We start from the raw sequence: 24598 nt of genomic DNA, 5'->3' as shown, positions 1-24598 counted from the left end.
AAAACACCACCACCACAGTTATATCCCGCCAGGAAAAGCAGGTACCACCATCTACAACCGCATCATCGTCAACCCAGCCGTACCCACAGCCACATACCAAAAAGGTAAGGTAAATTTATCCTACCACCCCCTTAAACATTAACAAAGGTTTCACCGAGATTCGAACCGCGAACCACACGGTGAAACTGCAGTTACCTTAACTTCTAGGCTATCCTGCTTGTATATGTTTCCTTGCCGAATTCAGTTTATGTCATTTCTACACTAACAACACAATTGAGACATTCTGCTTTATTAATTTGTGTGCTATGTAGATTTGTTTTTGTAAAGTTTCTTTTTCGTTGCGAATGAGAAGATTTGTAAACTCGTGCTCAGTTTTGCATATTTATATTTGTTTGTTTCAATGGTATGTTTAATTTATACTTATTGTTAAGAATTCATGAGCTTAACACCAATTAAATACTCAATTATTATGTTTTTCTAAGAGAAAGTGAAAAGAAGAAAGAAATATTTACAGGCATATTGCGATGGTACCATTTCGAAAGCCGCCACGCATCATCATCAGGCAATGTCGAAATGTTATCAAAGGTTTCACCGAGATCCAAATGCGTATCACACGGTGAAACAGCAGTTGCCTTAACCACTAGGCTACTCTGCTTGTATTTGTTTAATTGCTTAATTCAGTTTATCTAATTTCTACACTAACAACACAATTGAGACATTCTGCCTCTATTAATTTGTGTGTTATGTAGATTTGTTTTTGTAAAGTTTCCTTTTCCTTGCGAATGAGAAGCTTTGTAAACTCGTTCTCAGTTTTACATATTTATGTTTGTTTGTTTCAATGGTGTGTTTAATTTATACTTATTATTAAGAATTCATGAACTTATCACCGGCTCCTAATAACTGAATATTCAATTATTATGTTTTTGTAAGAGAAACTGGCAATTTCGTAATGTTATCAAAGGTTTCGCTGAGATTCCAATACGGCTCACACGGTGAAACTGCAGTTTCCTTAACAACTAGGCTATCCTGCTTGTATTTTTTTCATGGCTTAATTCAGTTTATTTATATCTCATTTCTACACTAACAACACAATTGAGACATTATGCCTCTATTAATTTGTGTGTTATGTAGATTTGTTTTTGTAAAGTTTCTTTTTAGTAGCGAATAAGAAGCTTTGTAAACTCGTGCTCAGTTCTGCATATTTATGTTTGTTTGTTTTAATGGTGTGTTCAATTTATACTTATTATTAAGAATTCATGAGCTTAACACCGGCTTATAATAATCAAATGTTCAATTATTATGTTTTTCTAAGAGAAACTGAAAAGGAAGAAAGAAACACTTACTGGCATATTGCGATGGTACCATTTCGAAAACCGCCACGTAATCATTATCATATATTTCGTAATGTTATCAAAGGTTTCACCGTGATTCAAATGCGAATCACACGGTGAAACTCCAGTTGCATTAACCGCTAGGCTATCCTGCTTTTATTTGGTTCCTTGCTTAATTCAATTTATCTAATTTCTACACTAACAACACAATTGAGACATTGCGCTTCTATTAATTTGTGTGTTATGTAGTAGTGTGGAGGGTGGGGCCGTGTGTAGAAGTCCACGAAAGTGGGGAAAGCTTCTGACCGCCATTCACCTGGGAATGGGCAGAGCGATTCTTTTGCATGCGGTTCAAGCAGCTCACTATTGCCGGTCGCTTGCGGCCAAGTATCCTCTGGGTAGCCGGTGAGCTAATGTGAGAAGGCGACAACCTGGTTAGGCCACTCTGACATAATCGGTTTAAGGGCTAGCCGGGGGAGATCTCATCGGCAGCGTCTGTCTTGGAGCAAGCGGCTCGCTATTAAACGTGCCAAGTAATATTTTCACCCCCGCTGAGCGGGTTGTGCGCTGGGCTTGGGACCCGCCACGTAAAACCGTACTCCAATGAAATATAACAACAAGTCCCGGATAAATACACTCTCTATTGATGACGAACATGGCAAACGTTTGAAGGACAATGAATTGAGGGCATGCACCTGGAACGTCCGCTCCCTGAATGGGATTGGTGCAGATGCCCGGCTGGTTGATGTCCTCGTCAAAGCAAAATCTGACATCACCGCCATCCAAGAAATGCGTTGGACGAAGCAAGGAAGAAAGAAGATCAAAAATTAAGACATATATTGGAGTGGCCATGCGAATAAGCGCAGTTTCGGCGTCGGATTCGTGGTGGGAGAGAGACTTTGTCGCCAAGTGCTGCCGTTCACGCTTGTGGACGAGCGTCTCGCCGCTATCCGAATAAAAGCAAAATTTTTTAATATATCATTCATCTGCGCCCATGCGCCGACATAGGAGAAAGACGATGAGATGAAAGACACCTTTTATGAACAATTAGAACGCACATACGAGCGCTGCCCCCGTCATGATATAAAAGTCGTGCTTGGCGACTTTAACGCCAGGGTGGGCAAAGAGGGTGTTTTTGGCCCTACAGTCGGAAAGTTCAGCCTACACAATGAAACTTCTCCTAACGGACTGAGGCTGATTGACTTTGCCGGTGTTCGAAACATGGTCATATCCAGCACGAGATTCATGCATAAAAAGATACATCAAGCTACATGGCTGTCTCCTGATCGAAATACTCGCAATCAGCTCGATCACGTTGTGATAGACGGACGGCATGCCTCCAGTGTTTTAGATGTGCGCACGATCCGAGGGCCTAACATCGATTCGGACCATTATCTCGTTGCAGCCAAAATACGCACCCGCCTCAACGCGGCTAAAAACAAGGAACAAAAAACACAAGGAAAGCTAGACGTCGAAGAGCTTCAATCACAACAGACTGCCAATGATTTCACAACTCGACTCTCACACCTGCTCTCTGAGGGCACAACTAATCCTGAAGGAATACAGGAGCAGTAGGAGCATATCTCCAAAGCACTTCGTACTGCCGGTGAGGAAAAAATTGGTTACCGGCGGCCACGAAAAACAACTGGTATGATGAAGAATGCCGCTTTGCAACCGAAAGAAAATACCCTGCCTACAGGGCTACGTTAAAAGCGAGCGCGACAAGAGGAGTGTGTGAACTCTATCGTGAGTTGAAAAGGGAAGCGAGACGCCTTTTCAGGAAGAAAAAAGCGGAAGCAGAAAGGCGTGAGTGCGAGGAGCTTGAGCTGCTAGCCACCAGGAATAACGCCCGAAAATGCTACCAAAAAATACCGCGACAGACGGAAGGTTTTAAGACCGGGGCAAACTCCTGTAGGAATGAAAACGGCGACGATGTAACTGATGTCCAGAGAGTGCTTAGATTATGGAGGGAATACTTCTCTGCTCTCCTAAATGGAGGCAGCAATTCACCGCGCAGAGATGAAGAACCCGATCCCGCAATCGATGATGATGGAATATATGTCCCCCCGCCCGATTATGACGAAGTTAGAATAGCAATAACCAGATTGAAAAACAACAAGGCCGTGGGCTCTGGTGGATTGCCTGCGGAGCTATTCAAGTTCGGCGGCGAGGAGTTGGTAAGGCGCATGCAGCAGCTTCTTAGCAAAATATGGGCGGAGGAAAGCATGCCCGACGGTTGGAATCTAAGTGTTCTTTGCCCGGTCCACAAGAAGGGGGATACTGCAAAATACACCAACTATCGTGGAATCAGCCTTCTTAATATCGCATGTAAGGTCCTTTCAAGTGTATTGTGCGAAAGATTGAAGCCCACTGTGAACCGGCTGATTGGACCTTATCCATGCGGCTTCAGACCTGGTAAATTTACCATCGACCAGATTTTCACAATGCGCCAAATCTTGGAAAAAACCCATGAAAATAGAATCGACACACATCACCTCTTCGTCGACTTTAAAGCCGCCTTCGACAGCACGAAAAGGAGCTGCCTATATGCCGCTATGTCTGAATTTGGTTTCCCCGCAAAACTTATACGGCTGTGCAAAATGACGTTGAGCAACACCATCAGCTCAGTCAGAATTGGGAGGGACCTCTCCGAGCCGTTCGAAACTAAACGAGGTTTTAGACAGGGTGACCCCCTATCGTGCGGTTTCTTTAATTTGATGCTGGAGAAACTTATACTAGCTGCAGAACTTAACCGCACTGGAACAATATACTATAAAAGCGTGCAATTACTGGCATATGCTGATGACATTGATATCATCGGCCTAAACACCCGCGCTGTTAGTTCTGCTTACTCCAAACTGGAAAAAGGAGAGGTAAAGATGGGTTTGATGGTGAATGAGGACAAAACGAAGTACCTGCTGTCATCGAGCAAAGAGTCAGCGCATATGCGCCTTGGCAACCACGCTACTGTTGGCAGCCATAATTTCGAAATAGTAAAAGACTTCGTTTATTTGGGAACCAGCATCAACACTAGCAACAACATCAGCACTGAAATCCAGCGAAGAATCAATCTTGCCAATAAAGACTACTTTGGACTAGGTAGGCAATTGAAAAGTAAAGTCCTCTCTCGGCGAACGAAAATCATACTCTACAAGTCACTTATCGTACCCGTCCTGCTATATGGGGCAGAAGCATGGACCATGACAACAGCAGATGAAGCGGCTTTGGGAGTGTTCGAGAGAAAAGTTCTTCGAAAGATTTATGGACCTCTACGCGTTGGTGATGGCGAGTACCGAAGAAGATTTAATGATGAGCTGTACGAGCTATACGCAGACATCAACATAGTCCAGCGAATTAAAATGCTGCGGCTGCGCTGGCTAGGTCATGTTATGCGAATGAAAGATGATGCTCCGGCCAAGAAAGTGTTTCTATCGGAACCCGCCTATGGAAGCAGATGTAGAGGGCGGCCCCCACTCCGTTGGACGGACCAGGTGGAAAACGATTTAAACTCCCTTGGTGTGACCAATTGGCGCCGGTTGGCGGAGCGAAGGAGCGACTGGCGCGCCTTTTTGGACGGCGATAACCGTTTAGACGGTTAAGCGCCAATTAAGTAAATAAGTAAGTTATGTAGATTTGTTTTTGTAAAGTTTATTTTTCGTTGCGAAAGAGAAGCTTTGTAAACTCGTGCTCAGTTTTACATATTTATGTTTGTTTGTTTTAATGGTGTGTTCAATTTATACTTATTATTAAGAATTCATGAGCTTCACACCGGCTTATAACAATTAAATATTCAATTATGTTTTTCTAAGAGAAACTGAAAAGAAAGAAAGAAACATTTACTGGCATATTGCGATGGTACCATTTCGAAAACCGCCATGTAAACATCATCAGGCAATTTAGTAATATTATCAAAGATTTCACCGATATTCGAACTACCATTTGGAAAACCGCCATGTAATCATCATCAGGCAATTTCGTAAAGCTATCAAGGGTTTCTCCGAGATTCGAACGGCGAATCACACGGTGAGACTGCAGTTGCTTTAACCACTTGGTTATCCTGCTTGTATTTGTTTTCTTGCTTAATTCAGTTTATCTCATTTCTAAACTAACAACACAATTGAGACATTCTGCCTCTATTAATTTGGGTGTTATGTAGATCTGTTTTTGTAAAGTTTCTTTTTCGTTGCGAGTGGAAAGCTTTATAAACTCGTGCTCAGTTTTACATATTTATGTTTTTTTGTTTTAATGGTGTGTTCAATTTATACTTATTATTAAGAATTCATGAGCTTCACACCGGCTTATAACAATTGAATATTCAATTATGTTTTTCTAAGAAAAACTGAAAAGAAAGAAAGAAACACTTACTGGCATATTGAGATGGTACCATTTCGAAAACCGCCACGTTATCATCATCAGGCAATTTCGTAATGCTATCAAGGGTTTCACCAAAATTCGAACGGCGAATCACACGGTGAGACTGCAGTTGCCTTAACCACTTGGTTTTCCTGCTTGTATTTGTTTTCTTGCTTAACTCAGTATATCACATTTCTAAGCTAACAACCTAATTGAGACATTCTGCCTCTATTAATTTGGGTGTTATGTAGATCTGTTTTTGTAAAGTTTATTTTTCGTTGCGAGTGAGAAGCTATGTAAACTCATGCTCAGTTTTACATATTTATGTTTGTTTGTTTTAATGGTGTGTTCAATTTATACTTATTGTTAAGAATTTATGACATAACACCGGCTTATAATAATTGAGTATTTAATTATTATGTTCTTCTAAGAGAAACTAGAAAGAAAGAAACATTTACTGGCATATTGCAATGGTACCATTGCGAAAACTGCCACGTAATCATCATCAGGCAATTTCGTAATGTTATCAAAGGTATCTCGGAGATTCGATCCGTGAATCATTTCGAAGTTACAAACTAAGAAATTTCATCTCTGATTTAAATCTGATCAGAAATCAATGGGAAAACGTTTTATGCAAATGCAAAACAGTCGCCACTGGATTGGGAATCTCCCCAAAGTTTCCTGCCGTTCGAAAAAGGAATCGCAAAAGATATTTTTATGAATGTGAAGAGAACGAGACGATCAACGATGATCACGAGACTGATTTCAAAAACAACACCTTTTTGGTGATAGTTGATTTGATTATTGCAGGTATTACCGAACGATTTGCTGTCATGAAAAATTGTAAGAACACCTTTTCTTTTTGTGGTAATTTGGATACATGGATGAGGTTTCAATACGAGAAAATACCGTTCAATTTGTCAGAAAATACAATTCATACGGCTTATAATAATTGAATATTCAATTATTATGTTTTTCTAAGAGAAACTGAAAAGAAAGAAAGAAACATTTACAGGCAAATTGCGATGGTGCCATTTCGAAATTGACACGTAATCATCATCAGGCAATTTCGTAATGTTATCAAAGGTCTCACCGAGATTCAAACCGGGAATCTCACGGTGAAACTGCAGTTGCCTTAACTTCTAGGCTATCCTGCTTGTGTTTGTTTCCTTGCTTAATTCAGTTTATCTCATTTCTACACTAACAACACAATTGAGACATTCTGCCTCTATTAATTTGTGTGTTATGTAGATTTGTTTTTGTAAAGTTTCTTTTTCGTTGCGAATGAGAAGCTTTGTAAACTCGTGCTCAGTTTTACATATTTATGTTTGTTTGTTTTAATGGTGTGTTCAATTTAAACTTATTATTAAGAATTTATGAGCTTAACACCTGCTTATAATAATTGAATATTCAATTATTATGGTTATCTAAGGAAATCTGAAAAGAAATAAAGAAACATTTACTGGCATTTTGCGATGGTACCATTTCAAATCCCGCCACGAAATCATCATCAGGCAATTTCGTAATGCTATCAAAAGTTTCACCAAGATTCGAACGGCGAATCACACGGTGAGACTGCAGTTGCCTTAACCCACTAGGTTATCCTGCTTGTATTTGTTTTCTTGCTTAATTCGGTTTCTCTCATTTCTAAACTAACAACACAGTTGAGACATTCTGCCTCTATTAATTTGTGTGTAATTTTGATTTGTTTTTGAAAAGTTTTTTCTCGTTTCGAATGAGAAGCTTAGACTCGTGCTCAGTTTTACATATTTATGTTTGTTTGTTTTAATGGCGTGTTCAATTTATACTTATTGTAAAAACCTCTTGGGGCTTCGATAGCTCTTGGCCAGTTCCCAAGGGGTTTTTGCGCTCGTTGAAAAGGGAGAAAAAAAGGAAAAGAGCACACAGCAGATTAAATTCAAGAATCTAACAATTTAATTATTTTCACTTCAAAGCCAACTCACAATATATGTTCAAAAGCTAATTCACAATTTAATTAATTATATATATTAAGTTATATATAACCGGGCTGATGGCTGCAGTTGTCACGGATGTTTCCAAAAAAGAAGTGAAAGAGTTTCTTTCTTATAAAACGCGTTCAGCCCTCAATTCCGTCGAAAAGTGGTTTTGGGGGGTAATTGAACGAAAGTAAGTTAAATTGGAAAGTTAAATTGGAAAGTCGCGCACCAACACATACACATACGTCTGCACGGATATATATATAGACGTTGGTGTTAGTGCGCGAAAGTAGATAGAAGCAAACACAGATAGTTTACATTAGGCTGGGTCACTATTGGCCGTGCTCATTCTTGGGTTTAGCTTGATGGCCTAAACATGCCGGCCCCCCTTGCTAGAAGCAACATCGGTAGATTCCTGCGGCCATCTTCCCTGATCAACTTAATACTAACTAATATATATAAATGAACAAAATTCATGGATGTCCCAATAAGGGCAGTGGCATGGCGGTCTTTTGCTTGACACAGTAATTAGTATTTCGGTTCCATCCGTAAATCGTGGAGCTGTAGTAAAGAAAAGATAAGCGTTAGGAAATAGTACGTGGTTGAGTTCAATTTTTTGCACCTCTTCTCACACGAATGGGACGTGAAGCTAGTTCGAATGTTGAGGAAAATTTAGGAGCGGCATGCCCCAGACAAGAGCCAGCCAAATATACTGCTCTGCGCTAAAAAAAAGGGCCAAACGTAGATGGCAATGTGCCCGGCAGTATCAGCTCCGGATATATATCGGCTCCCAACACGAGTCGAACCGGACTTGACACAAAAAATGTTGGATCGGCGAGCTTCATATGGGTATACGGTGTCGCGACCGAGGGGTCGACATTCGCGCTTGGACTCACACGGACGTAGTTTGGAACGATCGTAGCGTGAATCGTGAGCCTACGGTTCTGCCCATGTTTACCCCTTATTCGCAAGAGGCACCCTCGTTGTGATCCGTAGTTTTCCTCGTCGAGGTGTAACTGTCGAGCCAGGTTGCGTGAAATTATCGAAGTTGTGGCGCACGCGTCGATGAGTGCGCGTACCAGGTGCAATCGCCCTCGCGCCTCGATTCTGATCACGGCAGTTGGCGATATTGATGTAAAGGGCCGAAGTTCTACGATCTCCCGCGTGATTTGCCCCGTTCTGAAGGCCACTGGCAGTCGTCGAGAGTGTCGTTCAAGCTGGGCCTGCGAACCTATTCTCTCCAACTCGTATCCTTGACGGGAGCGGAAAGTCCGGGATTCCGCTCCTCGTGCGTACTGACGCCGGTTCGGGCTGCGGAAAGTCCGTGATTCCGTTACTCCCTTATGACGATCTGAGCCCCGCTTCCTCGCTCTTTGATGACGTTGGTGTGTAATTTATGGGCGGAAAGTCCGTGATTCCGCTCCATCTTTGCGGCGTTCGTGTGCGAGTGGGGGCCGAAACTTCCTTGGTTCCACCTTCCTACTGGTGGCCGGGCGGAAAGGCCGTGATTCCGCTCCGGCTTCGTCCAACTCTCCTTCTTCTAGCTCGCGTGGCCCGCTGTCAGTTCCTATTTCTGATGCTTGAAGAGACAGAATGTGTTCGTCTTCGCTATCCATCTGAACGCTCCATGGCCTGGTATCAACTTCCTGGGGCTCCGGATTGTCGAAGCTCTGGTGCAACGTGGTGTGATGGTCCCCTTGGCCCTGGTGACAACGTCCTTTGCTCGTGCAGTCGGCGGTTAGGTTACACAGTTAGGCAGTTAGCTGCACAAGAGCCTTGATTTTGTGTTTTTTTTTTTTTTAACACAAATTCGATATACAACGTGGTTTTTATTTAAATTATCTTAATGTCCACGCGATTTGTTTAAAAAGGCAATTACTTCTCTATGACGGTGCGCTTCGTGTGCGATCTGACAGATTTGGCTTTAAGTGTGGCCACGCGGTAAGCTTTTGGCCGGTTGTCAGTATTTTGCCGACAGATGGCGCATGGGGGTAACTTTTGTGGAACGTATTTGGTTGTGTGGCTAATTAATCATTTTAAAGCAGCAATCGAGGATGCCGAACGTGCCAAAGAAAACAGAGGTAAGTTTTATTTATTCCTTAATCTGAGATAAACAATGATTGAAACTCTCTTATTTTTCATTTGTTTGCTATAGATTGTGAAGCCAGTACCACGAGTTGGACGGAGGAAGGGAGCTGCGGAGCCTGCACGAGGGGCAGGGACACCTGACGGTCGGAGTCGGCGCACGTGCCCAGGCAAGGTTCTGGTGCCGGCTTTCTCGGATTGGGGGATTTTTCTTCGGGATCCGACTCCACTGGATCTATCGCGTTGTCCCGTGGCCTTTGAGTTCTTTCAGGCGATGACTGATTGCACTCAGGTGGTGCGAAAGATATTGGGGGGGCATTCGTGACGCGATTGGTCTGAATTTTTTTGGTGACATGGTGATGGAAGAGCGGATCCTGAAGAATTATTTCTTCGAGTACTATACTCGCCCGAAGATCCGGCATTGGTTGCCTTTGGTTATAAAGTCGAGCCCTATTTGTGTAAAACGACGGTTACTTGGCCTGCCGCCGTCCTCGGGGGGGGGGGGGGGGGGGCATCGGTTGAGGCCTTGCGCCCATATACGCCGCTACATCTAACTATTCACTTCCGCCCCTAAGTTTACATTTGTATAGTGTAATCAACAAAAAATATTGTGAAGTGTGATAAATAAATTGTACATTAACCCCACTATAAGAAATCAGGTGTATTTGATCTGGGTGGTAATAGGATATTTGGAGAAGATCATTTATTTAAGGTTATAAATTCGTAAAACACGGCCCAAAAAAAGAAGGGAAGGGGGAAAAAAATAAATGTGATCGCGTTTTTCCCGGTTTTGCAGCCTTAGCATCTGGCAACACCATATGAATTTTTGTAGTGTACATTGTGTTATTGTGAAAGTGGATTGTGTTACCCTTCAATGAATTTCCTGTCATTGATGAGAAAAAACGAGGTACGCATCAGTTTATTTTTTACACACAATACTGATTCTCTTTTCTTTCTTTTCCTTTCAGGTGAGCTGCACAGTTTAGGAGCAACATGAAATTAAAAAGCGCAAATGTCTTGATGGGGCTGACTTGCCAAATATGCTTTTATACGGACCGCCCGGAACTGGCAAAACCAGTACAATTCTTGCTGCCGCACATCAAATTTTTGGTGATGTATATCGTGAACGCATACTCGAATTAAATGCATCCGATGAACGTGGCATAGCGGTAGTACGTACAAAAATCAAAAGCTTCGCACAATTAACCGCAAGCAATACGCGGCCGGATGGCCGTCCTTGTCCGCCCTTCAAAATTATCATACCCGATGAAGCTGATTCAATGACACATGCTACAGAGGCTGCCCTAAGTCGAACCATGGAGAAGGAAAGTCATAGTACACGCTTCTGTTTAGTGCGCAATTATGTGTCGCGCATTATTGAGCCGATTACATCGCGTTGCACAAAATTTCGTTTTAAAGCGTTGGGTGATGAACAAATCATTGCACGTTTGCGTCATATTTGTGAGTTGGAGGGCGTCAAGATAGATGATACTGCTTTTCAGTCGATTGTATCTGGTGGTGATATGAGGCGCGCCATAACAACACTTCAATCATGTTATCGCCTCAAAGGAACAACAAATACTATAAGCACTGCAGATTTGTTGGAAATGTCTGGCATTATGCCCGAGCATTATTTAGTTGATTTTTTGGATGTATGCCGATCAGGAAATTATTCAAATTTGGAGGAATTTGTACGACAGGTAGGCTATGAAGCTTACAGAATTGGACAAATGCTAGAGCAATTTAATGAGTATGTCCTTCGTTGCCCATCACTAACCAATAAGCAAAAGGCTTTAATCTGCGATAAACTGGGTGAATGCTCATTTCGTCTACAGGATGGTGGCTCTGAATATCTCCGAATCATGGATTTGGGATGCGCAATCATACTAGCACTTAAGTGAAAACACAAACATATACTTTGAAAGCAAAGTTTTCCGCCAGGAGGCAAAGAATCGGGCTTGGAAGAGGTGCTCACAAAGTGTTTATCACGTTTCGCAGACGAGGAGCGATACTTCCAGGATAGGCGAATGGTGAAATTGTATATGAAATTTTTTGAGAGTCATCAGCATCCTATGGAATGCTATGAACAACTATTCTATGCAGGTATCGGAACCATGGTTGCGGATTTTTATATACATATGCTGGGCATATCATTATGATTCATGTGGTAGGTAATACATGTAAAGCCGATGGAATCTTTCGCCGTGGCATAGCATGAGGGACAACGTTCAGTAATTTTTTTGTTTAATTTTATTTACTCATTCTCTAATTTTTGGCTTTCTTTTACTAGAGATATCAAAATCGTCTACCTTTAACCAATAAAAACGTCACTATGCAAAGCCAAACTCGGAGTAAATCCGGTGCAGAGTGTCCTCCACCTCCACCACCAATGGCCACATCTTCCACACGTAATCAAATGCGTTCAGTGCGTATGATTATGCAGATTCATTTGCTTGCACTTATGTGGTATTCGTTGTAGCTGCTTCACTTGCGGAACTAGCCACCTATCCACTAGATCCGACTAAAACACGGTTACAAATTCAGGGGGAAGCAGCAGTTGATACAAATACAAGCATTAAGCCTAAATATCGTGGTATGATAGCGACAGCGTATGGCATTGTCAGGGAGGAGGGCACTATGAAGCTGTGGCAAGGTGTCTCACCAGCACTTTACAGTCATGTAGTCTATAGTGGAATACGTATATGTAGCTATGATTTCCTACGTTGCACATTGGGGAGCGATGAGAATGGCCATATGACATTACCATTGTGGAGGTCTGCTCTCTGTGTTGTGTCTGCAGGAGCAGTATCACAATGGCTAGCTGATCTTGTTAAGGTACAAGTTCGAATGGAGGGCAAACGCCGGCTAATTGGCGAACCTGCACGTGTTCATGGTGCTGCACATGCCTTTAAAGAAATTATACGTCGTGGTGGTATAGCTGGTTTATGGCAAGGTAGCGTACCGAATGTGCAACGCGCAGCACTTGTTAATCTTGGTGATCTCACAATATATGATACTATAAAGCATATGATAATGGTCCAATTGAGTTTAACTGATTGTCATACGGTACATGTACTTTCATCTATTTGTGCTGGATTTGTGGCTGCGATTATGGGAACACCAGCTGATGTCGTAAAAACAAGAATTATGAATCAACCGACTGACGATAAGGGCAGGTGAGTGTTTACATGACGCTGTTAATATTTAAGATATGTAAAAATCTTTGCTCAGAATGTAGGCGTAAGTGTAAGTGTAGTGTCATGTGGGAACAATGTACATGGTCATGATCCCTTATAGAGTCAAATGTTGTTGAGTGGCATAGGGATATGTTAAGTTGTATGCCGGGTAGTAAGGTAGCACGAATTTGATTACCAATCACAACATGTGGTATTGGGGCTTGTAATTGGATAGCCTCTCGTGCCAGTTGACTGAACAGCTCTTTACAAAATAATACATTTTGTGCGAATTCCAAAGTTTTTTCCAAACACCAGCCTACAATAAAATTAAAATTATGTCGAGTAGTTACATGTTAAAAAATGCAAAACTGAGAATGTAAAATCCTTATTTTTGAAAGGCTCTGCACTCTGAACGGCATTAGATAAACGAATGGAATTTTACTGAGAAAGGAAAGGCTTTTTCATTTTTCTAAAGCATTTTTTTTTTAATACTGCCACGGTGGGCAATTTCGTTTTATAAAATTACGTTTTCTCATTGCTACCTGAACCTTCAATTTTCAGATAAGTGCAGGGAAAATGTGTAAGCAAAAGTCAATTGTTTGGCTTTTTTTCGTGTGTACACAAGAGATATTTGTGATTTCTTCTAAAAAATGTTCACAGTTATCGATTTAACCGGGGGTTGGTCACAATGTGTTGGTGAAAACGAAAATGACAAATGAAACTATCTGATAGATCGCTACTCTTCAGGTAAAATCTAACTTTACTGGAGATAGTGAAAATAGTTTTTAGTTACTGTGAGTCAAGCTCCAAAGGAACTTTTAACGTTTCAGAGCAACTTAAACGTTGATTGGATTTAAGAAAATGTTAAGTTCAATTTTAGTAATATTTTTCCCAGTCTGATAAAGAGAAAGCAGTTTGAACGCTTTTTTTGGGGAAGAGCCTAAGTGCATGTTGTTGTTGTTGGTGTAGCGATAAGGTTGCTCCCCGAAGGCTTTGGGGGGTGTTATCGATGTGTTGGCCCTTTGCCAGATACAGATCCAGTACGCTCCGGTAACACAGCACCATTAAGGTGCTAGCCCGACCATTTCGAGCACGATTTATGTGGCCACATTAAACCTCCAGGCCATCCCTCCTCTCCGCCCCCAAGTTCTATGAGGAGCTTGGGGTCGCCAGAGCCTCGTGTTAGTGAAACAGGATTTGCCGCGGATAGGTGAGGTTGACAATGGGGTTTGGAGAAGCTATATGTTGCGCTGGCAACCTGAAGGGTTGCGCTACACAGCCCCTTGAATCTGGAATATAGTCGCCTCTTACGACAGGCATACCTACCGCGGGTATATTCTGACCCCCTAAGCCGCTGGGGGTCGTAGGTTGTATGTTCGGTTACAGCTCTCTAGATTCCCGATCCTCTTCGCTGGATGGTAGTAGCACGAGTTTAGTGAGAGGTCTTGTGACCTTTCCCTTTGCCGTCATGAGATCCACTACTCTTACTCGTCCATCCGCTCCCGGATGGAGGTTGATAACCCTTCCGAGCCTCCACTCATTGGGTTGCAGGTTGTCTTCTTTTATAACAACCAGATCGTCAAGTTTCATGTTTGCTTTAGGTTGGCGCCATTTATTCCTTTTTTGACGTTCGACGAGGTATTCCGTCTTCCATCGTCGACAAAAGGTGTGGTGTAGGGCCTTTAGTCGCTGCCATCGATTAATAGTTGATGCGGAGTTTTCGTCCGCGTCTGGCTCCGGGGGTGCTAATAGGTGTCCCTCTATTAAAAAGTGTGCCGGGGTTAATGGTTCTAGGTCGGACGGTTGATTTGAAGAGGGCGTTAAGGGGCGGGAGTTGAGGCATGATTCTATCCTGCAAAGCAGGGTAGAGAATTCCTCAAAGGTGTATTTAAGGTTGGATGCTACCCTTTTGAAGTGAAATTTAAAACTTTTCACTCCCGCTTCCCACAATCCCCCCATGTGAGGAGCAGACGCAGGAATAAAATGCCAGTTCAGCTTTTGGTATGTGTAGGTTGTTACTACCTCGGCGCGTGAGTCCGCCATGAAGGTTTTGTACTCCGCCCTGAGGGCTCTTGATGCCCCGACAAAATTGGTTCCGTTGCCGGAATACACATTCTTCGGGCAGCCTCGTCGCGCGACGAATCTGGCAAAAGCCGCCAAGAATGACCGGGTGCTCAGATCGGTAGTCGCTTCCAAGTGGATGGCCTTAGTGGAGAAACACACAAAGAGGCAGACATATCCCTTAGACACGAGGCAGCCTCGTCCTTGATAATTCTTTATCTCAAAGGGGCCGGAAAAATCTACCCCGGTATTAGTGAATGTCCGGGTATAGGTGTTTCGCTCGGTCGGTAGAATGCCCATCAATTGTGTTTGCGCCTGTTTCCTATGCACTGCGCATACCTTGCACTTGTGAATTTCTGATCTTATCATATTTTTCACGCGAGCTATCCAGAACTGTGTTCGGATCAGGCGCAGCATAAGCTGATTCCCCCCATTAACGAGATTTTATGGACAAATCGTGTGATGAGACGAGACAGTTCACTATGATAGGGCAGAATTATGGGGTGGCGTTCGTTATACGATAGGTCCTTGGACGCCGCGAGCCGCCCCCGACTCTGATTGTCTCGTCCTCATCGAGAAATGGGTGCAAGGATTGTAAATCGCTCTTTGGCTTAATTGACCCTTTTTCTTTGAGTGTTCTGTACTCCTCCGCATAATGGTTTCGTTGAGCATTGACGATCAGTCGACACATCGTTGCTTTGATCTCAATGGGTGAAATCGTCAGTGATGTTTCATTGAAGGAGGTTTTGAGATGAGTCCTTTTGTAGAGCCGTAGGACGTAGGACACAACTCTTAAAGCCCAGGAAAGGTTGGAAAACCTGTCTAAAATATCTTCGTCTTTACGGTTAACCGAGGTTGTGCGGACTTGTAACCTTTTTTCTTCCATGGTTGTGGTGTAGCTTATTTCCTGGTTTGGCCATTCTTTGCCATCTTGCTGCAGCCAAGATGGGCCTTCCCACCACAAGGAATTGTTTACTAGCTCTTGCGCTAATATCCCTCTACTGGCTAAGTCTGCAGGGTTTGACGCTGAGTCCACGTGACGCCAGTCCGTGTTCCCACCTTGGTCTATTATCTTTGTCACACGGTGGGCCACGAAGGTTGACCATGAACACTGAGTTTCCATAACCAAGCTAAGACAATAGTTGAGTCAGTCCATAATAAGGTTTTATGTTTGCCTAAATTAAGGTTCTTGTTGATAGATTCTAGGGTTTCTGCAAGGAGAACTGCTCCACAAAGTTCTAGTCTTGGTAAGGAGATGGTTTTTACGGGCGCGACTCTTGATTTGGCTAATAGCAGGCTTACAAATATTTGCTCATTAATATTGACGCGCAGGTAAACGGTGGCTGCGTATGCTTTTTCTGACGCGTCACAGAATCCGTGGATCTCCACTGTGGCTGTTGGTGAAAAGTGTACCCAGCGTGGGATCTTAATTTTTTCTATGTGCTGGTAACTTTCAATGAAACTTTGCCACCGATCCAGCGAGACTGACAAAACGGTTTCATCCCATCCTTTTCCCTCTAACCAGATGCCTTGCATCAACATTTTGGCGGTAACTACGAATGGTGCCAGCCACCCTAAGGGGTCAAAGAATTTTGCTATGGCCGACAGAATTTTCCGCTTTGTAAAGCTAGACTGTTCCTCTATGGGTTTCGTTTTGAAGTAAAAGGTATCTGAGTGGGCGTTCCACCTAATGCCAAGTGCTTTAACCATACTGGTATCCTCGAAGTCTAGGAAATCTTCGTTTAGGAGGTCGTCAACGTACATTACATTTCGTAGTATATCTGATGCTATAGGATAGCTGTGCTACACGTCGTCCGCTAACTGGAGCAGTGTTCGTATTGCAAGGTACGGTGCACAGTTAACTCCGAAGGTGACCGTTTTCAAATCATATAGTTGTATGGGCTGCGTACTTTCTGTTCGGAATACAATCCGTTGATACTTAGTGTGATCATCGTGCAACAGAATCTTTCTGTACATTTTTTCTATGTCGCTGTTGAAGACATATTTGAAGAAACGCCACCTTAATATGAGAATGGTTAATCATTCTGTAGAACTGGCCCCGGATGTAGGATGTCGTTGAAGCTGACTCCGTTTGCAGTTGATGATGACGCATTGAACACCACTCTTACTTTGGTTGTTGTGCTTTCTTCCTTTTTGACGGCATGATGTGGTAAAAAATAGGTATCACAGTCTTCAGCGGGGATGTGTGTTGGTACCCGGGACATATGCCCCAAGGTTTCATACTCTGCTAAGACCCTATTGTATTCTGACTGTAATGGTGGGTCTTTAGCTAAACGCGTTTCCATTCGGAAAAATTGTGAACACGCAATTTTTAATTAGGGACCTAATTGTTTATATTTTGGAAATTCCTGTTTAAAAGGCAAGGATACAATATATTTACCCTCATCATTTCGAATCGAATTCTTCACAACACTTGTCATCATGGTTGTACGTTTTGTCCTTGGTGACTTCCTCTGTTTCCCAAAATGATCGTAGCTCTCTGTCTAATTGCACTTCACTGACAAAGGACACATATTTCTCGTTGGGTGAGATTGTTTCGGTTTGGCCGGTCAATATCCAGCCGAATACCGTCTCTTTGGCTAGCAGTGTTCCTAACACGTCTTTCTTTATTCCCCCTAACATCACCTGTGCATAGATGTCGCCTCCTAATATCAGGTCGACTTGCTCATTGACAAAAAAATGTTTGTCTACTAATACTAAGTTCGGGAAGGCCTGCATGGCCATGACATCCACCTTGCATGTTGGTAGATTGCCAGTTAGTTGCGGCAGCACAAGCGCAGTGGTGGCGATATTTATTGTCGGATCAATTGGAGACCGCAATTGTATATGACACGCCTCCTTTACTTGTGCTGACACTTGATTGGTGATGCCTGACACATGCGCAGACATCCGCTGAGATGGTAAGTTTATGCGACGTTTAAGTCTCTCAGTTATGAAAGTACATTCTGACCCCGAATCTATAAGTGCCCGCGCGGAGAAGTTGGTGTTGTTGTAGAATATATTGATGCGGGTCGTACCTAGTAAAACCACTTGACTTGTGTTTGTAAAGCAGGCCTTTAAGTGGTTAGTTCCATTGCTTTGGTTATTTCCAGTGTTTTGGTTATTGGAACAGGTGCGTCTCTGTTACATTTGGGCTGATGGGCCAGGATGGTTATTATTGTTGTTTGCGTTTTGGTTGGTGTTCGTTGCCTGAATATGTAGCAGCGTATTGTGTCTTTGCTTGCAGGTGGCGCAATTGTAAGAGCTTGAACACCTAGACACAGTATGTCCTGAGGATAGGCAGTTAATACACCCTTGCTTGTTTTTAATGAAGGTGATTCTATCGGAAACTGCCAATGCGCGGAACCGTTGGCAATGTTGTAGTTTGTGCTCAGTGGATTTACACATCTTGCACGCACCTTTGGTTACACTCGTCTGAAAAGCACCTAGCTTTCTGTGAGAGTTTTCAGTAGATTGTCTACCATTATGGGTTTTCGGGTTCTTGGTTTCGAGGCTATCCTCAGTTATGCCAGAGACTGTCTCAAGTGTCTGGAAACGGTTCTGTAAGAATTTATACATGTCTTCCCACTTGGATATTTCTGTTTTATTTTGAACCGTTTGCTCCCATCAGGCTAGTGTGCTTTTTGGTAATTTCGTTGAGCACAAATAAGTTATAATCGCATCCCAATTTGACACATCGATTTGATGTGTCTTTAAGGAGGCGATACAGTTGTTGATGTCTCGCTGCAGCTTTTTAATTGAAGTGCCGCGTTCCTTTTCGACCGCCTCTAAGCTGAACAGTGTCTTCAGCTGAGTATTCACTAGTATGCGTTTTTTTTCGTATCTGTCTACCAGATTTTGCCACGCTATACCGAAACCTTCGTTTGTGAGTGGGCACTTTTGCACTATCTCTTTAGCCTCACCCTGGGTCTTTTGTATCAATTGGTACAATCTCTCTACCGGGGTGAGTCGCTTATTTAAAATATATATGGCCGTAAAGAGGTCTCTGAATGTAGGCCAAGCTAAGTAATCTCCCTTGAACACATCAGTGTCACACGGGGGTAGACGCATATTTGTATCCCTTTCGTGCTGTTCTTCGGGCTTAGGGTCGGGTTTGTTGAATGTGGCCTGTCACGTTGATATGTTTGACATGCAACGCAAGTAGACTGCGTAAGCACTTTTGTGTTTTATCTTAACAGCTGATATATTTTTTCCCTCTAGAGTGTCCCCAGCTAATATTTCGTCATGGGCTGTTTTTGCTTTTTTCCACTTTGCCTTTAACTCTTCTTGCTGGATAGCCAGAGTATACTTAGTATGCTCGGAGTCGGGTCTGGTGTTGAAGTCAGCTTCAAACTCTATGACTTCATCAGCCATCCTGATGTAATTTTCCATAGCTTTCATCGCTGATATCAGTACTGAGATTAAGGGCAAAATGGATCTAACTTGTTAATAGGGTAGCTCACGAAGGCACGTTCAGCTTAAGATAGGACGATGTAGCTAGTGGGTATATGCCCAATATAATGGATTGCCGCCAAGGGGTAAACACGCAAATTATTCTCTGTGTATATTGCCTTTAATTTTTTCAGCTAATTATGCTTTATGCGAACACTCTTGTCACCCAACTCACCGCAGTGTTAGTGTTGTGTGTATAAGAAGATGAGGTTAAGTGACTTTGATTTAATGACAGTAACGCTGATTTAATTCAGAACTTAAAAAAATGGTTAAATTTATTACACTTAAGTGTTTAATGGTTCTAAAATATTGGCATTGACTTGCGATAAAGTGCGTTAAAGTGTTGTTGCAAATAAATTGCCACACTACAGTGAAAAGTGGGGTTATGTTGAATTTGTGCAGCTGGCTGCGATATTCCTCGTAAATATGGTTACAGCAAACAAACTACTAAATTAAAGACTTTATGTAAATCTGTGTAACTTAATTGCCACACATACGTATAATTTGTTTTTATACTCAGTTGAGCAGAGCTCACAGAGTATATTAAGTTTGATTGGATAACGGTTGGTTGTACAGGTATAAAAGAATCGAGATAGATATAGACTTCCATATATCAAAATAATCAGGATCGAAAAAAAATTTGATTGAGCCATGTCCGTCCGTCCGTCCGTCCGTTAACACGATAACTTGAGTAAATTTTGAGGTAAATTGATGAAATTTGGTATGTAGGTTCCTGAGCACTCATCTCAGATCGCTATTTAAAATGAACGAAATCGGACCATAACCACGCCCACTTTTTCGATATCGAAAATTTCGAAAAACCGAAAATGTGCGATAATTCATTACCAAAGAAAGCTAAAACGATGAAACTTAGTATATGGGTTCACCTTATGGCACAGAATAGAAAACTAATAAAATTTTGGACAATGGGCGTGGCACCGCCCACTTTTAAAAGAAGGTAATTCAAAATTTTGCAAGCTGTAATTTGGCAGTCGTTGAAGATATCATGATGAAATTTGGCAGGAACGTTACTCTTATTACTATATGTACGCTTGATAAAAATTAGCAAAATAGGAGAAGGACCAAGCCCACTTTTAAAAAAAATTTTTTTTTAAGTAAAATTTTAACAAAAAATTTAATATCTTTACAGTATATAAGTAAATTATGTCAACATTCAACTCCAGTAATGATACGGTGCAACAAAATACAAAAATAAAAGAAAATTTCAAAATGGGCGTGGCTCCGCCCTTTTTCATTTAATTTGTCTAGGATACTTTTAATGCCATAAGTCGAACAAAAATTTACCAATCCTTTTGAAATTTGGTAGGGGCATAGATATTATGACGTTAACTGTTTTCTGTGAAAAAGGGCGAAATCGGTTGAAGCCACGCCCAGTTTTTATACACAGTCATCCGTCTGTCCTTCCGCATTGCCGATAACATGATAACTTGAGCAAAAATCGATACATCTCTACTGAACTTAGTTAACGTACTTATCTGAACTCACTTTATCTTGGTATAAAAAATGAACGAAATCCGACTATGACCACGGCCACTTTTTCGATATCGAAAATTACGAAAAATGAAAAAAAATGCCATAATTCTATACCAAATACGAAAAGAGGGATGAAACACGGTAATTGGATTGGTTTATTGACGCGAAATATAACTTTAGAAAAAATTTTGTAAAATGGTTGTGACACCTACCATATTAAGTAGAAGAAAATGAAAAAGTTCTGCAGGGCGAAATAAAGAACCCTTGAAATCTTGGCAGGTATTACATATATAAATAAATTAGCGGTATCCAACAGATGATGTTCTGGGTCACCCTGGGCCACATTTTGGTCGATATCTGGAAAACGCCTTCACATATACAACTACCACCACTCTTTTTTAAAGGTCTCATTAATACCTTTAATTTGATACCCACATCGTACAAACAAAGTCTAGAGTCACCCCTGGTCCACCTTTATTGCGATACCTCGAAAGGGCGTCCTCCTATAGAACTAAGGCCCACTCCCTTTAAAAATACTCATTAACACCTTTTGTTTGATACCCATATTATACAAACGTATTCTAGAGTCACCTCTGGTCCACCTTAATGGCGATATCTCGAAAAGGCGACCACCTATACAACTAGCACCCCTCACTTTTAAACCCCTCATTAATACCTTAAATTTGATACCCATATCATTCAAACACATTCTAGAGTCACCCCTGGTTCACCTTTATGGCGATATTTCGAAAAGGCGTCCACCTATAGAACTAAGGCCCACTCCCTTTTAAAATACCCATTAACACCTTTCGTTTGATACCCATATTGTACAAAAAAATTCTAGGGTCACCCCTGGTCCACCTTTATGGAGATATCTCGAAACAGCGTGCACATATGGAACTAAGGATTACTCCCTTTTAAAATACTCATTAACACCTTTCATTTGATACCCATATCGTACAAACAAATTCTAGAATCAACCCTGATCCACCTTTATGGCGATATCCCTAAATGGCGTCCACCTATAGAACTATGGCCCACTCCCTCATAAAATACTCTTTAATGCCTTTCATTTGATACACATGTCATACAAACACATTCCAGGGTTTCCCTCGGTTCATTTTCCTACATGGTTATTTTCCCTTATGTTGTCACCATAGCTCTCAACTGAGTATGTAATGTTCGGGTACACCCGAACTTAACCTTCCTTACTTGTTATTAATAAAATCGCGATATTGGTACGCCGGGAAGTTAAAGCAATTGTAATTTCCCTACTAGTGCAAAGAAGAAAAAAAAGTTGAACTCAAACCACGTACCTTTGTTCCTTTGTTTGACCGCTCGTGTTTGTTTGCTGGTGTAGTGCTTGTCGCTTTTGAAACGCTCAGGTGCGCTAACTGCTAACTTTTGAGACGCTTTTGTGTGGTGCTGCTAACGGCTAGCTTTTGAAACGCTTTTGTGTGGTTATATTGATGGTTGCTTTTGAACCGCTTTTGTGTGCTGTGGTTATATTAATGGTTGGCTTTTGAAACGCTTTTGTGTGCTGTGGTTATCCAGTGGGTCGCTGGTAATTCAATGGTTTCTATATTTATTCCGGCGTAGTAGGACCATGTAAAAACTTCTTGGGGCTTCGATAGCTCTTGGTCAGTTGCCAAGGGGTTTTTGCGCTCGTTGAAAAGGGAGAAAAAAAGAAAAAGAACACACAGCAGATTAAATTCAAGAATCTAACAATTTAATTATTTTCACTTCAAAGCCAACTCACAATATATGTTCAAAAGCTAATTCACAATTTAATTAATTATATATATTAAGTTATGCAAACGAAAGAAAATCTTACCTATAACAGGCCTGATGGCTGCAGTTGTCACGGATGTTTCCAAAAAAGAAGTGAAAGAGTTTCTTTCTTATAAAACGCGTTCAGCCCTCAATTCCGTCGAAAAGCGGTTTTAAGGGGTAATTGAACGAAAGTAAGTTAAATTGGAAAGTCGCGCACCAACACATACACATACGTCTGCACGGATATATATATAGCCGTTGGTGTTAGTGCGCGAAAGTAGATAGAAGCAAACACAGATAGTTTACATTAGGCTGGGTCACTATTGGCCGTGCTCATTCTTGGGTTTAGCTTGATGGCCTAAACACTTATTATTAAGAATTTATGAGCTTAACACTTGCTTATAATAATTGAATATTCAAATATTATGTTTATCTAAGAGAAACTGAAAAGAAAGAAAGGAACATTTACTGGCATAATGCGATGGTACCATTTCGAAAACCGCCACGTAATCATCATCAGGCAATTTTGTAATGTTATCAAATATTTCACCGAGATTCGAACCACCATTACGAAAACCACCACGTAATCATCATTAGGCGATTTTGTAATGTTATCAAAGGTTTCACCGAGATTCGAACGGCGAATCACACGGTGAAACTGCAGTTGCCTTAACCACTAGGCTATCCTGCATGTATTTGTTTCCGTGCTTATTTCAGTTTATCTCATTTCTACACTGACAACACAATTGAGACATTATACCTCTATTAATTTTTATGTTCGATTTGTTTTGTAAAATTTCTTTTTCGTTCCGAATGAGAAGCTTTGTAAACTCGTGCTAAGTTTTACATATTTATGTTTGTTTGTTTCAATGATGTGTTCAATTTATACTTATTATTAAGAATTCAAGAGCGTAACACAGGCTTATATTAATTGAATATTCAATTATTATATTTTTCTAAGAGAAACCGAAAAGAAAGAAAGAAACATTTTCTGGCATATTGCGATGGTACCATTTCGAAAACCGCCACGTAATCATCACCAGGCAATTTCGTAATAATATCAAAGACCACCGAGATTCGAAGCGCGAATCATACGGTGAAGCTGCATTTGCCTTATCCACGAGGCTATCCTGCTTGTATTTGTTTCCTTTCTGAATTCAGTTTATCTCATTTCTACACTAACAACACAATTGAGACATTCTGCCTCTATTATTTTGTTTTTTATGTAGATTTGTTTTTATAAAGTTTCTTTCTCGTTGCGAATGAGAAGCTTTCTAAACTCGTGCTCAGTTTTACATATTTACGTTTACTTTTTTTAATGCTGTTTCAATTTATACGTATTGTTAAGAATTTATGAGCTAAACACCGGCTTATAATAATTGAATATTAAATTATTATATTTTTCTAAGAGAAACTGAAAAGAAAGATAGAAACATTTACTGGCATATTGCAATGGTACCATTTCGAAAACTGCCACGTAATCACCATCAGGCAATTTCGTGATGTTATTAAAGGTATCACCGAGATTCGAACCGTGAATCATTCCGAAGTTATAAACTTAGAAAGTTTCATCTGTGATTTAAACCTGATCGGAAATCAATGGGAAAACGTTTTATGCTAATGCAAAACAGTCGCCACTGGATTGGGAATCTCACAAAAGTTTCCTGACATTCGAAAAAGGAATCGCAAAAGAAATTTTAATGAATGTGAAGAGAACGAGACGATCAACGATTATCACGAGACTGATTTCAAAAACAACACCTTTTTGGTGATAGTTGATTCGGTTACTGCAGGTATTACCGAACGATTTGCTGTCATGAAAAATTTGAAGAACACCTTTTCTTTTGTGTGGCAATTTGGATACATCGATGAAGTTTCAATAAGAGAAAATGCCGTTCAGTCGTTTGTCAGAAAA

At 41.4% G+C, this 24598-nt stretch overlaps 1 protein-coding gene and 2 pseudogenes across 9 annotated transcripts in view; 2 read left to right on the top strand and 1 right to left on the bottom strand.

The window, feature by feature from the left end:
- The window catches only part of dpr19 (defective proboscis extension response 19), a 1424328-nt gene that overhangs the window by 707950 nt on the left and 691780 nt on the right, over positions 1 to 24598 (bottom strand). The window lies entirely within an intron of this gene.
- On the top strand, positions 9697 to 11633 carry LOC137239782 (replication factor C subunit 4 pseudogene; annotated as a pseudogene).
- On the top strand, positions 12060 to 12907 carry LOC137242377 (mitochondrial uncoupling protein 4 pseudogene; annotated as a pseudogene).

This window comes from Eurosta solidaginis, chromosome 2 (assembly GCF_040869045.1).
Source record: "Eurosta solidaginis isolate ZX-2024a chromosome 2, ASM4086904v1, whole genome shotgun sequence".
NCBI classification, from domain to species: domain Eukaryota; kingdom Metazoa; phylum Arthropoda; class Insecta; order Diptera; family Tephritidae; genus Eurosta; species Eurosta solidaginis.
This window is presented reverse-complemented; position numbering and strand designations above follow the sequence as displayed.